Here is a 13926-nt window from a genome sequence, read left to right as displayed (position 1 = left end):
AGCTTTCCCAGACAGCCTGTGTGGAAGTGAATGGTAGTTTTGCACTGGCCTTGGTTGGCAAAATCGTCAGCTTTGTCAATCTCAAAGAGCAAAGAGATGCAGAGGGCAAAGATGAGATTCAGAGTCAGAACACCTGGGTTCTTGTCCCAGGTTCGAAGCTGTGAAACAAGTAACGTTTAACAAGGTGCTTCATCTCTCAATGAGATGCACAGACCCTGCGCCTGAGTCCTGGGATTGAGTCCTGGCTCTTGTACTAATAAGCTGTGTGACCTCAGGCAGGTTACATAATCTCTCTTTTGACTCAGTGCTCCCATCGTTAAAGTGGGAATGCTATTAACGCCTCCTGGAAGAGTTGTTTTTAGGATCAGCAGAGTTAATAGGTAGACAGCACCAAGATCATTACTTGGTATGTAGGGAAAGCAGTATTAAATCACTGCACACATTTATTATTTTACGATAGTAGTAATAATACTACAATAATTATGCAAGATAAAAATACAGTGAGAATGGACTCTGTTGTTTTCTGTATTGGTTTACTTATTTATTTTTTATTAATTTTTTAATGTTTATTTATTTTGAGAGAGAGAGAGAGAGAGCACAAGTAGGGGAGAGGCAGAAAGAGAGAGACACAGAATCCAAAGCAGGCTCCAGGCTCTGAGCTGTCAGCACAGAGCCCGACTTGGGGCTTGGACTCACAAACTGAGAGATCATGACCTGAGCTGAAGTTGGACACTTAACTGACTGAGCTCCCCAGGTGCCTTGGTTTACTTTTTTAAATTAAATAACTCAATATATGTGTAACAGGACATGTGACACAATGTGTAACCAGAGAACATGAGGCAAATTCTTGAAGTTAGCCTTAAAAAAAAACAAACAAACCCAAAGCTGTGTAGAAGTGTATGTGACTGATCAGAAGTGATTTTGTGTGTTTGTTTCCCCTGTACACACCTCTCCACCACTAGATAAGATTTGCTGGACTAAAGCAGTGAGGAGGGCAGAGGGCAAAGAATTTAAGGCTTGGGGCTTGATCCCCCAAGAGATCTTGGGGGATTCAAGAATACAGAGAGCTCTTGCATTGCCTGAGCAGAGCTTGGAGAAGGCAAATTTGCAGAATTTTCCTGCATGGCAGGGAACAGTTGATAAGAGAGACAGGAGAAGGGATGCCTGAGGGTGCCTCCTAGCTTTCACCCTGGTCCAGCAGGGCATCTGGGAGACACTGAGAGGCCTGGAGGGCCTGTGGTCCGGGCAAGGAGCGTGTAGAAGTGACCAGTGTGGACAGAACGTGACAATGGCCAACCAGAGGCTTCCCGCCTACTTATGACTTGACACTTTGTGATTTGAACAAGATTGCATTTCTGCCACAAAGAGGAATGGGGCTGAGACTAGGAATTAAACTCGCTTATAAGAAAATTAAGAAGGGACGCCTGGGTGGCTCTGTCGATTGAGTGTCTAACTCGATTCTGACTCAGGTCATGATCTCACGGTTTGTGGGTTCGAACCCTACATTAGACTCTGTGCTGGTAGTGCGGAGCCTGCTTGGGATTCTTTCTTTCTCCCTCTCCCTCTGCCCCTCCCCTGCTCAGCTCTCTCTCTCTCAAAATAAATAGAGTTTAAAAATGAGGAAATGAAGAAAATAGCATCTCTTGAACACCTGAGTTTGTTAAATTTATACTACTAGTATGCTCAGCATAAAAAAAAATTAGAAAAAAATAATTTAAACCACCCACAAACACTGTTAATATTTACACACATACGCGTGTGTGTGCGCATGCACGCGCGCGCGCGCACACACACACGCACGCACACTGATTAGTTACCTAGAAGGTCCAGAATCTGACATATTTTACATTAACAATATTTCTGGGATTTAGATTCTTAACTTCAAAGGAACATACTAATGGAACAATATATTAGGACGGAAGATATGTAGCATGTGGCAAGAAATAACTAAATGTAAAAAAACTTTTGATTTAATATAATTATGGCCTGTGACTGTAGTAAAGTATAGATTACAGATGTCATCATGTGGTATCTGTCGAAATGTCTCTTTTTACCTGAAAATGGGGGGAGGGGAGTTACATAAAACCTACCTACTTGGTGATGCCAACGCAATACTGCATTTTCTTTGTGAATTTTCCCACTAAACAAACAAACAAAAAAGTAATTAGGAAAGCATTCTTAAGAACATTACGTAACGATAAAAATGCACGGTGCATTTTTGTTTCCCAGGACATCCTTCCTGATCTCTAGGCAGAGATGTGGCAAAAGTCACTTGTGATCAGGATTTGCTGCAACAACTTTTGAGACACTGCAGCTCTTTTGAAAAGCACCATCAGCAACAGGGCCTCGCTCTTGTCACACTTTCCTTTCAAATTTCCTTTTACCCGGATCCGGAGCCCCTTCAGCAGGGTGCTAAGTGACCCTCCTCCCTTGAGACAGGATCCTCACTACACTAAATGGCTTCTTTCCCTCTGTCTGTGATGACCCGTTCCTCCCCGCCCCCCCCCCCCCCCCCGCCGCCAACCCTGCTCCGTCCAAGCCAGCCTGTTATCTGTAGGCTGTTCATAACTCACCCAATCGTTATTACAGCAGGAGGATCTTAAAAGGTAATTGTGAAAAAAGAAACCCATTTAGGATAAAACTTTCTATTCTAAAGATTTTAGATCTTCTGGTGTTTAGGGGCTTCCAGTTTTAGACTCACAGATAACATATCTTTTACCATCTCTAACATACGTATATCACATAGAATACACATATTTTTTCTTCTGTAAACTGCTCTTATAACTAAAGAGTATATCATCCTTTTTTTTATAGAGCAATATTGTCTTTCTAACTAGCCGCATGAGACTCCATTTATATGAAACTGCCACGGTTTATTTAACCAATCACCTACTGTTGCATATTGTTTCCAGTTTTCATTATTGCCCCCCCCCAATTGCAATGAATAGACTTGAACACTTAACTTTGCATGCTACTTGGATTATTTGCTTAGATAAAATTGTAAGAAGAGGAGTGGATGAACCAAATAGTATATGTATATTTTAAAAATTGTGGTTCAGTGACACCTGGGTGGCCCAGTGGGTTGAGCATCTGACTTCGGCTCAGGTCATGATCTCCTGGTTCGTGAGTTCAAGCCCCACACCGGGCTGGCTGTTGTCAGCCTGTCAGTGCAGAGCCCACTTCAGATCCTCTGTCCCCCACCCTCTGCTCCTCATCCGCTTGCGCTCTCCCAGAAATAAAGAAATATTTTTAAAAATTGTGGTGCTTACTGCTAAATTGTCCCTCAGAGAGGGGGTATCAATTTACACTTAATCCAGCAGGACATGAGAGTGTTTCTTCTTTTCTTTTTTAGAGGCACAGCTTGAAGGCACAGCTTGACTTTTATTTATTGTTTTTTAGAAGCTTTTTATTTTAATCACCTGGGCTCATCACAACAGGTACATGCCTTAATCCCCATCACCTTGTTTCCCCCATCTTCCCCCACCCCCTCCCCTCTAGTACCCATCAGTTTGTTCTCTAGTTATTAAGGGTCTGTTTCTTGGTTTGCCTCTTTGTCTCTCTTTTTTCCTCTTTGCCCATTTGTTTTGTTTCTTAAATTCCACCTATAAATGAAGTCACATGGTATTTGTCTTTCTCTGACAGATTTATATTGTTTAGCATTACACTTTCTAGTTTCAACCATTTCATTGCAAATAGCAAGATGTCATTCATTTTTATGGCTGAATAATAGTCCCTTGTATATTTACCACCTCTTCTTTATCCATTCATCTATCAGTGGAAACTTGGGCTGCTTCCATAGTTTGGCTCTTGTAGATAATGCTGCTATAAACATAGGGGTGCGTGTATCCCTTTGAATTCGTGGTTTTGTATTCTTTGGATAAATACCCAGTAATGCAATCGCTGGATCATAGGGTGGTTCTATTTTTAACTTTTTAAGGAAATTCCATGCTGTTTTCCACAGTAACTGCACTATTTTGCACTCCCACCAATAGTGCAAGAGGGTTTCCTTTTCTCCACATCTTCCCCAACACCTGCTATTTTTTGTGTTTTTGATTTTAGCCATTCTGACAGGTGTGAGGTAGTATCTCATTGTAGTTTTGATTTGCATTTCGCTGATGATAAGTGATGATGAACATCTTTTCATGTATCTGTTGGCCATCGGGATGTCTTCTTTGGAGAAATATCTGTTCATGTCTTCTGCCGATTTTTAATTGGATTATTTGTTTTTTGGGTGTTGAGTTTTGTAAGTCCTTTATGTATTTTGGATACTAAGCCTTTATCAGAGGTGTCATTTGCAAATATCTTCTCCCATTCCATGGGTTGCCTTTTAGTTTTGTTGATTGAGTGTGAGTTTCTACTCACCTTCTGTAATCCTGAGTACTACCTACCATTCCTTCTTCTTCTTGTCCTGCTGATGGGACAAACATCAAGGTATCACACAGTCTGTACAAATTTGTGTTTATTACCATTTCTCTTTCTTCTAGGCTAAGAAACGCCTGCTCATGTCTTTGTTCATTTCTTTTCAATGAGCTTAGTTTCAAAGTGCTTATTTTTTATTAATTTATACAATTGTGTGGATATATGCTTCCTAATTGTCATGGTGGGTTTCAAATATGTTTTCTGGTTTGTTGTAGAGTCTTTTGTTGTATTTATACAGTGGTTTTGAGAATTTAAATTCCTTTAAAGAATTGTATTAGATAAATCTATTCTATTTTTTTCACTTATAAATTTTGGGGAAGTTTTGTCACATTTACTTGGCAAATACATAAGAAGTTTAGAATGGTAACTGTGAGCTTTGTAAATATCAATCTCTTTCAAACACTTCGTGTATTAGTTAGGATGTTCTCATTTACAAGCAAGTAAACTGACCTGCACATTAAAGAGGATCCCTTGATCCACATAAATGAGAAAGTGACAGGTAGGTTGTGTAGGGTCCAGAGCTCCACTTCTGTTTTTCTGCCCTTCCCTTACCTCTGTACCCTTCCATGCCTTGGCTCCATTCTCAGGCGTGCTTTCCTCCCTATTGCAAGATGGATGCCAAGAGAAGAGGTGCCTCACCCTTTTTGCTTAGAGTTACAAAGGAAGAATGACCCTCCTTCCATGACCAGAAGAGAGTTCAGAGCTTCTCTCTGATTAGGTCACCTGAACCAATCCGTGCACACGTGTGACTGCCACTTGCCCATTGGCTTAAGTCTGGCATGTGAACCAATCACCATAGAAGGGGATAAGAGAATCCAGATTGGTTTGGACCAATCACCCTTGGAGACAGGATGGAGTCAAATCTCAGGCTATTTCACAATGGAGAGTGGGTGGGCTAGATGTTGGAGTAATGATTGTGGTGTGCACTTGGCTTGATTCTATATCCTGGGTGAAGATTGGGTATGATTTAGTTATTGAGGGCATGGGCTTTGGAGTCAGGCAAACTTAGGTTTGAACCCTGGCTTCACCAACTTTGACTTTAGAGGTAATAATACTAACTTCAGTAAGCGTTGTTAGGAGGAGACTAAGACCTTGCACATGGGAAGCGCTGGGCAGTGTGTCTGACCCATGGCAAGAGCTTTAAAATGACAGCTATCAACTTTTTTTGTTTTAAATTGTAACCATCTTGAGGGCAGAGAATGAGTGCATCTTTGAGGCCTCACAACTCGGCCAGCTGCCTGGCATGGAGTAGGTCTGTGGAAAAATGTGAGTTTGATTAATGGCTCAACAGCTACAACGTCTCTTACTCAGGAGCCCACCGCTGAAGAACAAAACCCTTCTCTGCCAGGCAATTTGACCCCCATGCTGTTTCTGAGTAGAGGGTCCTTCAAACTTCTAGAGGGTCCTCAAAGATTCCAGAAAAAAACAGCTCTGGTCACTGGTAGAATACTATTACAGGAAATGGGTATAATAACATCTACCTCACAAGGTTGTTGTGAAGAGTCAATGAGTTGATCCATGTAAAGGGCTTATAACAGTGCCTGGCTCGCAGTGAGCCCAGAGGAAGGGCCGGCCATTCATGTCATCAACAAGGTCAAGGATGCTTAAGGACACAGACTTGAGTAAGTCAGCCAGGTTTCAAATCGCAGATTGGCTACTTTCTAGCCCCAAGAATTTGGGCAAATCATTTAATCCCTGTGTGCCTCCGTTTTATAATATTTAAAATGGGGATAATGAGAATAGGATCCATCCCACAAGGCTATGAAAATTAGGTGAGTGAAGATGACTAAAGCAATTCAAAGAGTGCCTGGTATCTCATAGATGCTATATATTTAAAACAATTTTTTACACTGAAATTTTTTTTGTTAAGTCTAGCAACCTTACAAGTACTCTCCCTGGGAATTAAAATGCCTCTGATAACTGAGGCCTGTTAAGCAAAGGAGAGCCCTCATAAGGTCAGGCTTGGGGGACCAAGAGGGCTGGATGCTCTTGGTTTGCTCAGGGTTTCCAGGATAGGGTATGAGTTGTGTGTGAGTCCCAGTTTGCCATTGATGTTGCTCGGATAGTTTCTCTCTCCTCTTAGTGTCTCTTTGGCCCAGTTGTAAAAGAGTTAGTTAAAGCTAAGGTTTCTTTCAGCCCACCAGCCTGTGAGGCTGTGGCCAAGTTTCCTCCAGGGAAATCGACTGTCGAACACAGGCTGGGGGTGAGCCAAGTCCTAATGCGGTGTCCTTTGAAGGCGAGCCCAGCTTCACCATTTCAAATGCAATATGCTTATTGCCAGTCTGATTTTTATTGGGAAAAAGCAGTGGTGTACTTTCCAGGTCCCTGGGGTCTGAATTAAAATAAAGGAAGTACTTTAAAAAATCAAATCCAAATAGCGGGACTTGGAAGCATGCTGTTAAGCAAGGGTATCACAGACCTCGGAAGCTGCTTCCACACCAAGCCCTGAGACAAAGCCCTGCGGTAATTGCATTTGGAGGTCCCAAAGGCATTGGTAATGGGGGCAAGCTTCTCTTGGAGTCCTGTCTGCATAGCAAAGCAGATCAATTACAAAAGCTACAGCGGATGGAGTACCTACCAATAGGTGCCAAGCCCTGTGTGGTATCATATACGCTGGTAGGATGGCCACTGTGTTCATTTTATAGATGAGGAAACTGAAGATCAGATTGTTTTCAAAGCAAACAAACACACGAGAACTTTTCCTACAGTTACGCAGGTAGTAAGTGGCAGAGATGAGATCTGCTCCCAGGGAATTCTTTTTTTTTTTTTCACACCAAAATCTATGTGCTTTCCATTAGGCTCATGTTTTTCAGATTGCCAACAGAGACCCAGTAGAGAGTCATGAAATCACTTTTACTGGTTTGCAACCAGGATTTTCAAAAATGAAATAAAGTGGAATGGAAAATATAACTGCACTGTACAGGTGTAGATAACTAACGTTTAATGAAACACATACACACAAACATATATGTGCACACACATACATAGACATAACTACAACATATGTGTTTGTATGTTCTGGGCAATGATGCCAAATGTATTTGCTCTTGTGAGCCACGGTCCAAAAATTTGAGAAAGCCACTGCTCTAGGACATACTGCTTTCCAGGTAGTAAGAGTTAACATTTCTTAAGATTTTGCTATGTGTTTGGAATGTTTTACATGTCTGGGCTTAATTAATCATTACAACAATACTACAAGGCAGGCATTATTATATCATTCCTGTTTACAGATGAGAAGACTGGGGTTCAGAGAGATTAAATGGTCTGCCCAAGGTCACAAAGTTAATAAGCAGCAAAGCCTGAATTTGAACCCACATTGTCCGGCCTTAGCATGCCAGGAGGCCTCTTGACCAGCAGCACACAGCCAAGATGACAGGTCCTGAGCAATCTGATGCCCATGGGAGCAGCTGGCTCTGTTACCATATTCCATGGTCTCAGTCTCTCACCTCCTCTGTCTTCATTAGCAGAACAGGCTTGCAGATCTCCCTGTCGAATCTGTAGCTTTGAATTTCTCTCATGCTCCTATATTTTAGATTAATCAACCTCCTAATTATTTAGACATTCATTCACCAACTTGTGTGCAATTCAAATCTATTACACTTCAGGGGATGTGTCTATATCATGTGTATTCTGCTGCAAATCCCACGTGGTCAGAAGAGAAGTGGAGGGGGAGATTTGTAGAATCAATTTTTAAAAATTCCAATGCATTTCTGAGGCATCTGAAGTGTTGATGAGATAGCCAGGGTTCTTGGGTGCTTGACTTTTAAATTCACATTTCTGAAAAGCAAGATACAAAATTGATTATACAGTATGATCTCAACTGTGTTAAAAATGTATATAGAAAGGATTGGAAGGAGGTGAACAGTGGTTGCTTCTGAGTGGCGGGGTGATGGGTGATCTTGATTTTCTACTTTCACTTTTCTCTCCCCTTCAAATTTCATGTCACTGCGAAAGAGCATGGCTCTAAAAGTTCACTAAATTAAAACTTAATTTCCAAAGTAGAATATGGGGTTGTATGCAATTTTTAAAAATGCATGCAGTGTGTAAGCCCAATGTATCATGCTTTTTGGTACAGATTAGGAAATATCAGAGCAGTCGGTCCTGTGTCGCATAGCATGTCATGTGGCATGATGACACTGCCCACGTGACTGCTGCCTACCCTTTCTTTTCCTGCTCCCCCACTCTGACTTGGGGGAGCAACCAGGCCAGAGCTGAGCTCTGCATCTGACAATCCCATGGCCACAGTTAGGACCAGTTGCTCCAGGGCAAGCTATTGTAGAATCTGACTTTCCACAGCATTGTGCCCTTGCCCCTGGGCTGAACTCTTGTCCTGTTCATCTCTGTACTTCTTAAGGCCATGCATGGACCCTGACCCAGGAGGGGCAGTCGATGTTTGAGGAACTAATGTGTGTGTTCATCAACTTCTAGAGTGAGCACGTATTTGAAGCTCAGCTTAATTTAGAAGGGCAATGTGGGTTTGGTTTCTGTATTTATTTTAAGTAATGGGACTGAATAACTTTGGAAATAAGAGAGTAGCTTGTTCCAGTGGTTCTTCTGAGCTGACTTTTGGGGAGGTGCCAGGCTCCTTCCAGACCAACGGGCGAGAGGCAGCATAACAGGGTAAAGCAGATGGACTTTGGATTTAGAATGGCTTTGGTTTCCTAATAGAGAAAATTAATACTGCTTACTACCAAGGGTGGTTGTGAAAATTAAATGAGGTAAGGCATGGGAATCTCTTAGAGCAGTGCCTGGCAAATGCTAAGTGCTCAGAAAATGTGGGTGTTGATGGTGACACCCAGTTGATGCTGTGATTGGCACAGTTTGAGTCCTACATGGCCCCCGTGGTGGCGGTGGTAATGATACCTGAGTTGTATGGACTGAGAATTGAGGAGGAGTGGCTTCCTGGAGAAAGCCAGCATGGCCACATGAGAAGATGGATGAGACGGTTGTGGGGGGCAGGGGGTGGTGGGATACACAAGCTCATTCCTGTTGAAAGAAGAGAACATAGAATTTCAAGGCAGAAGATCGATCTTTGAGTTCCAACTCTTCCATGTGCTGCCTGAGTTGAGTCACTTATAATTCTGAGCCTCAGTACCTTCTGGTCAGACTCACCACTCACCAGTGTCCCCATTTTCTGAAGAATTCGCTCTAATTCCTTATCCTGGTGTACCAGGCTTGTCCCTACCTAAGCCTACACTTTTCCTACCTCACATGGAGTCACTTTCAGTTCCCATAATGTTTCTTGTATTTCGCACTACTGTGCCTTTGTATATGCTGGTTCTTTTGACTGAAATTTATTTTTATTCTTTGAACACCAAAAGTGCCTGCTCTTTCTTTGAAATAATGATGCTTAACACTTATTGAGGACTTGCTGTATGCCAGTCTCCTTTTTAAGCACTTTGCATGTATTAACATATTTAATACTCACAGCAAACCTAGGAGCTAGGTATTATTGTTATCCTTATTTTATGGATGGGGAAACAGAGGCAAAGATCAGTTAAGTAATTTGCTCAAGATCACACAACTAGTAAGTGGCAGAACTGAGACTCACACCCATGCAATATTGCTGTAGAATGTCCTCTTTAGCCACCACCCTGCACTGCCTGTCTGGCCTTAAGGCATTGTTGAGGGACACCTGGGTGGCTCAATTGGTTAAGCGTCCAATGTCGGCTCAGGTCATGATCTCATGCTTTGTGAGTTTGAGCCCCACATCAGGTTCTTCAGTGACAGTGTGGAGCCTACTTGGGATTCTCTTCCTTTCCCTCTCTCTCTCTGCCCATCCCACCGCCCTCAGAATAAATAAATAAACTTTCAAAAAAAAAAAAAAAGACATTGTCGAAAGCCAAGGCCAGTCATAGGAGACCCCCATTTAGCTCCCAGATCCTCATCACAAGGGAGCAACAGATTTAAATGTTTGACCTTAGCTCCAAGTGAAAACTTCCATCCAATCACAGAGATATATCGACAGAACCAAAAGAAGATCATGTTTGTCATGCAGCCTTGTCTGTTTGGACCATCCTACCCGAAATGCACAATGAATCAGTATGTTTTCATAATCTTGGAATTATCTTATGATAAGACAATTACATTGCATTATATCACATATGTATTGCTATCGATGTTAAGTATAAACACCTCAAATATACCAAAATTCTGTAACTTTGACTTTATATATTTATTTTAATATACCAAAGCCTTAAAAATAGAAGTGATGTGAGTCTTTTGGGTTCTGGAAGAGCCCTGTTTAAATGACCTCCTGCCCTAGATTCTCCAGTCTTTTGCCTTACTCATTCCTCCTCACTACAATAGCAAAGTGGTCATTTCTAAGTTGCTACTTAGCATATCACATTGGGCTTGATTATCTATAGTGCCTAAGGGTGTAGACTTTACAGCAGGTTTCTTGGGTTCAAATATTACCTCTGTATTTACTAGCTGAGAGGATTTGGGAAATGTGGTTAGCCTTTCTGGACCTCAGTTTTCTTCTCTGTAAAATAAGGATAATTGCAGTGCCTACTTCACAAAATTTTTGTGAGGATTCCATGAGTTATTACTAATGACGGTGCCTGGAGTGCAGAAGAGCTCAGTTCTGTTAGCTGTTATTAGGACGAGCACAATGATGTCTTCCTCTTCTCTCTTGGAGTTATGCTCTTTGAGAACAGGAGCTGCATTTTGTTCCTCTCTCTACCCACAGAACTTCCCAAGAGTTGGGCCCAGAATAGGTGCTCCCCAAATATCTGTGAAATAAATGGAATGGATACCCATGTAAAAGTGGGCCGACTTCACCTGGACTCCAGTGTTAGGGGGGAAAAATCAAAAGAAAGAAACCATACAGAAACACCCTGTAAACTATAAATTATGGGAAGCTTGTTCCTTTCCTCTTCTATTCCAACTTTCATCCATTCTTCCAGTCCAGGTCTTCTTGTCAATTGTGTTTACTTAATTCACAGGTCTGCTCATAGACAGTGCTGGAAAATCAGGCCAAGCAGACAAGTACTGATCAACCACTGCCAGACGGGTATGTGCTGACCAGGTACCACCAGGCAGGCAGGAGCCAACTTATCCCTAGCCTGGATGGGTTATTGTGACCAGTTACCAGCACAAATGGGTGCTGACCAGTGCCTTTGAGATGAGGGCCCCAGAAGCAGTAAGCCTAGACTTAGACCTCCTATGGCTCAGTCGGTGCCTCCAGGGAGACCCAGGCCCTGTCCTCAGGAACTGGGGCCCCAGTAGTGGATGGACCTGGTTCCCCCTCACCTGGGGCTTGGCCATCCTTGAGTTGAGATTGTCTGCAGGGAGAAGGGGTTGCCAAGGCGACGGATGTTCTCTCATCCAATATGAGTTGTAGGAGTTACTGCCCTGCTTTAGCTTCATGATGGCCTCATGTTGTCACAGTGTCACAAGTACCTCCCATTCTCCACCTCTTTATGGCATCTTGGGCTCTCCTTGCCCAAAAGGAGGTAGAAATCACCAAAGGCTTTGGTCCTGTTTAGCCCAGAACTGAGTTCTACGTGGAGGTGAACTCCTGTCAGACCTAGGTCCTGATCAATGGTGTGCTGGAGCAGGGAGGGGGCAGAGGACCACAGGTTGGCCTTCACCGTGGACAGTGAATTCCAGGCATGCTTGTTAATGTACCCTCCTGAGTTATGTTTCTAACAACATCTGTTTTTATCCTTCTTACCTGTTCTTCTTTTCAAGGTGGGTGGTGTTCATGGCTGCATTTTCTTTGTCCTAAGGATGGTGTCAGTAAGGATCCTCAGAGTGCTTGGAGAAGAAAACCTGTGAGATCCCATAGGCTCTGTAAACTTGTTTGGGTTGGAGGGCACTTGTGGCCCCCTATGGCTTTGGTGAAAAAATCTGTTACAATTTGTGACCTGCCTTCTTGATCCCCCCCCCCGCCCCGCCCCATCTTGTCCTCAGAGATTTGTTTATTTAACTCTCAGAGAACCATTTGGAATAATTTATTCTTTCAGTCATTAGTTCTGAGAACCCATTGCAAACCTGCGGTGGGCACTGGGCTCGGGAGGGTGAAGAGGACTGACTGACTGCCCCTGCGGGTCCAGAGGCTGCCATCTAGAGGGAGAGACGGTTACAGCACATAGGTTCTAGCAAAGAGCCCCAGGGAAGACAAGAACTCACTGGAGGAACAAAGAGTTTGTTGTGAGAATCAAGGAGTGAGGGAATATTGCTGAAAAAAGAGCTAGAAGTCATCAAGACTGTGCAGAGAAAGACGTCTGTGAACTGGACTTTGAAAGACAAGGGGAATTTCAATAAGAAAAAAAAATGGGACGAAAACCTTACCAGAATAATTTTTAGAAACAGGAGGAAGAAGAATTACGGGCTCTTCTCATCATTATTTGCAAAGTACAGTGTTTGACATAGTGACGGATTCAGCAAATAAAGACACAGTCCCCATGTCTGAGGACAGGGTAAGGGAGAAGGGAGCAAGGGCACGACAGAGGGCCAGGCGTGCTGGTGCTATAATCATGGCACAAATGAAATATTTTGGGACTATGGAGAAGGGAGATGATCACATGTCACAAGATAGTTGGCATTTGGCTCTATTTCCCTTTTTAGTTTCTGCTTAGTTCATGATTTCCCGGAAAATGCCATCCCCTTCCCTCCCTCCGCCCCCCAATCCTCATACCACCATCTTTTCTACAAACGGCTTGGAAGGCAATCAGTCCGTCTCACACTAAGGATAATAGCTACCACTTAACGGACTGGCTGTTGTACGTGGTCCCTTATTAAATCCTCTGCATTAGTTATCTGTTGCTGCATAACAAATTACCCCCAAATTTAGTGGTTTGAAACAATAGCTTATTAACTCATAGGTAATAAGGAGTCAGGAATCTGCGTGGGGCTTAGAGGGGGCCTCCAGCTCTGGTCCCTTATGAGTGGCAATAAGGTGCTGGCCAGGCTGCAGTCATATTAAGGCTTGACTTGGAAAAAGAACTGTTTCCGAGCTCGTTTATAGGATTGTTGGGAGGGTTCCTTGCAGGCTGTGGGCTGGAAGCTGCCCTCTGCTCCTTCTCATGTGGACTGGTCCACAGGGCAGCTCACAGCAAGGGGGGAGAGGCAGAGAAGGAAGGCAAACAAGGCGAAGTCACAGTGTCTTGTAACCTAATCTCAGCAGCGACAATCCCATCACTTCTGCCACAATCTCTTCGTGAGAGGCAAGTCACTTGGTACAGCTTATACTTAAGTGATGGAAGTTATGTGAAGGTATGAGTACCCAGAGGTGGGCTCTTTGGGAACCATTTTGGAAGTTCACCACCACAACCAGTCCATATAGCCAGGGGTCTCTCTTTTTTCAGTAAAAGACCCTGAAACTTAGAGGCCTTGCTCAGGCTCACACACGGAAAGGCAGAAAACAGAATCTAAACCAATCTTTCTCCAAAGCTTCCCTCTTCTCGCTATATCACGCTCCCTCGTGAGGCTGGCTAAAGGCTATCAGGACAGACAAGAGGACATCTTGCTTCCAGAGTCATCTGTTCAGGTGGCTTTGTT

Source organism: Acinonyx jubatus, chromosome C1 (genome assembly GCF_027475565.1).
Source record: "Acinonyx jubatus isolate Ajub_Pintada_27869175 chromosome C1, VMU_Ajub_asm_v1.0, whole genome shotgun sequence".
In the NCBI taxonomy this organism is placed as follows: domain Eukaryota; kingdom Metazoa; phylum Chordata; class Mammalia; order Carnivora; family Felidae; genus Acinonyx; species Acinonyx jubatus.
Note: the sequence above shows the minus strand (reverse complement) of the source record.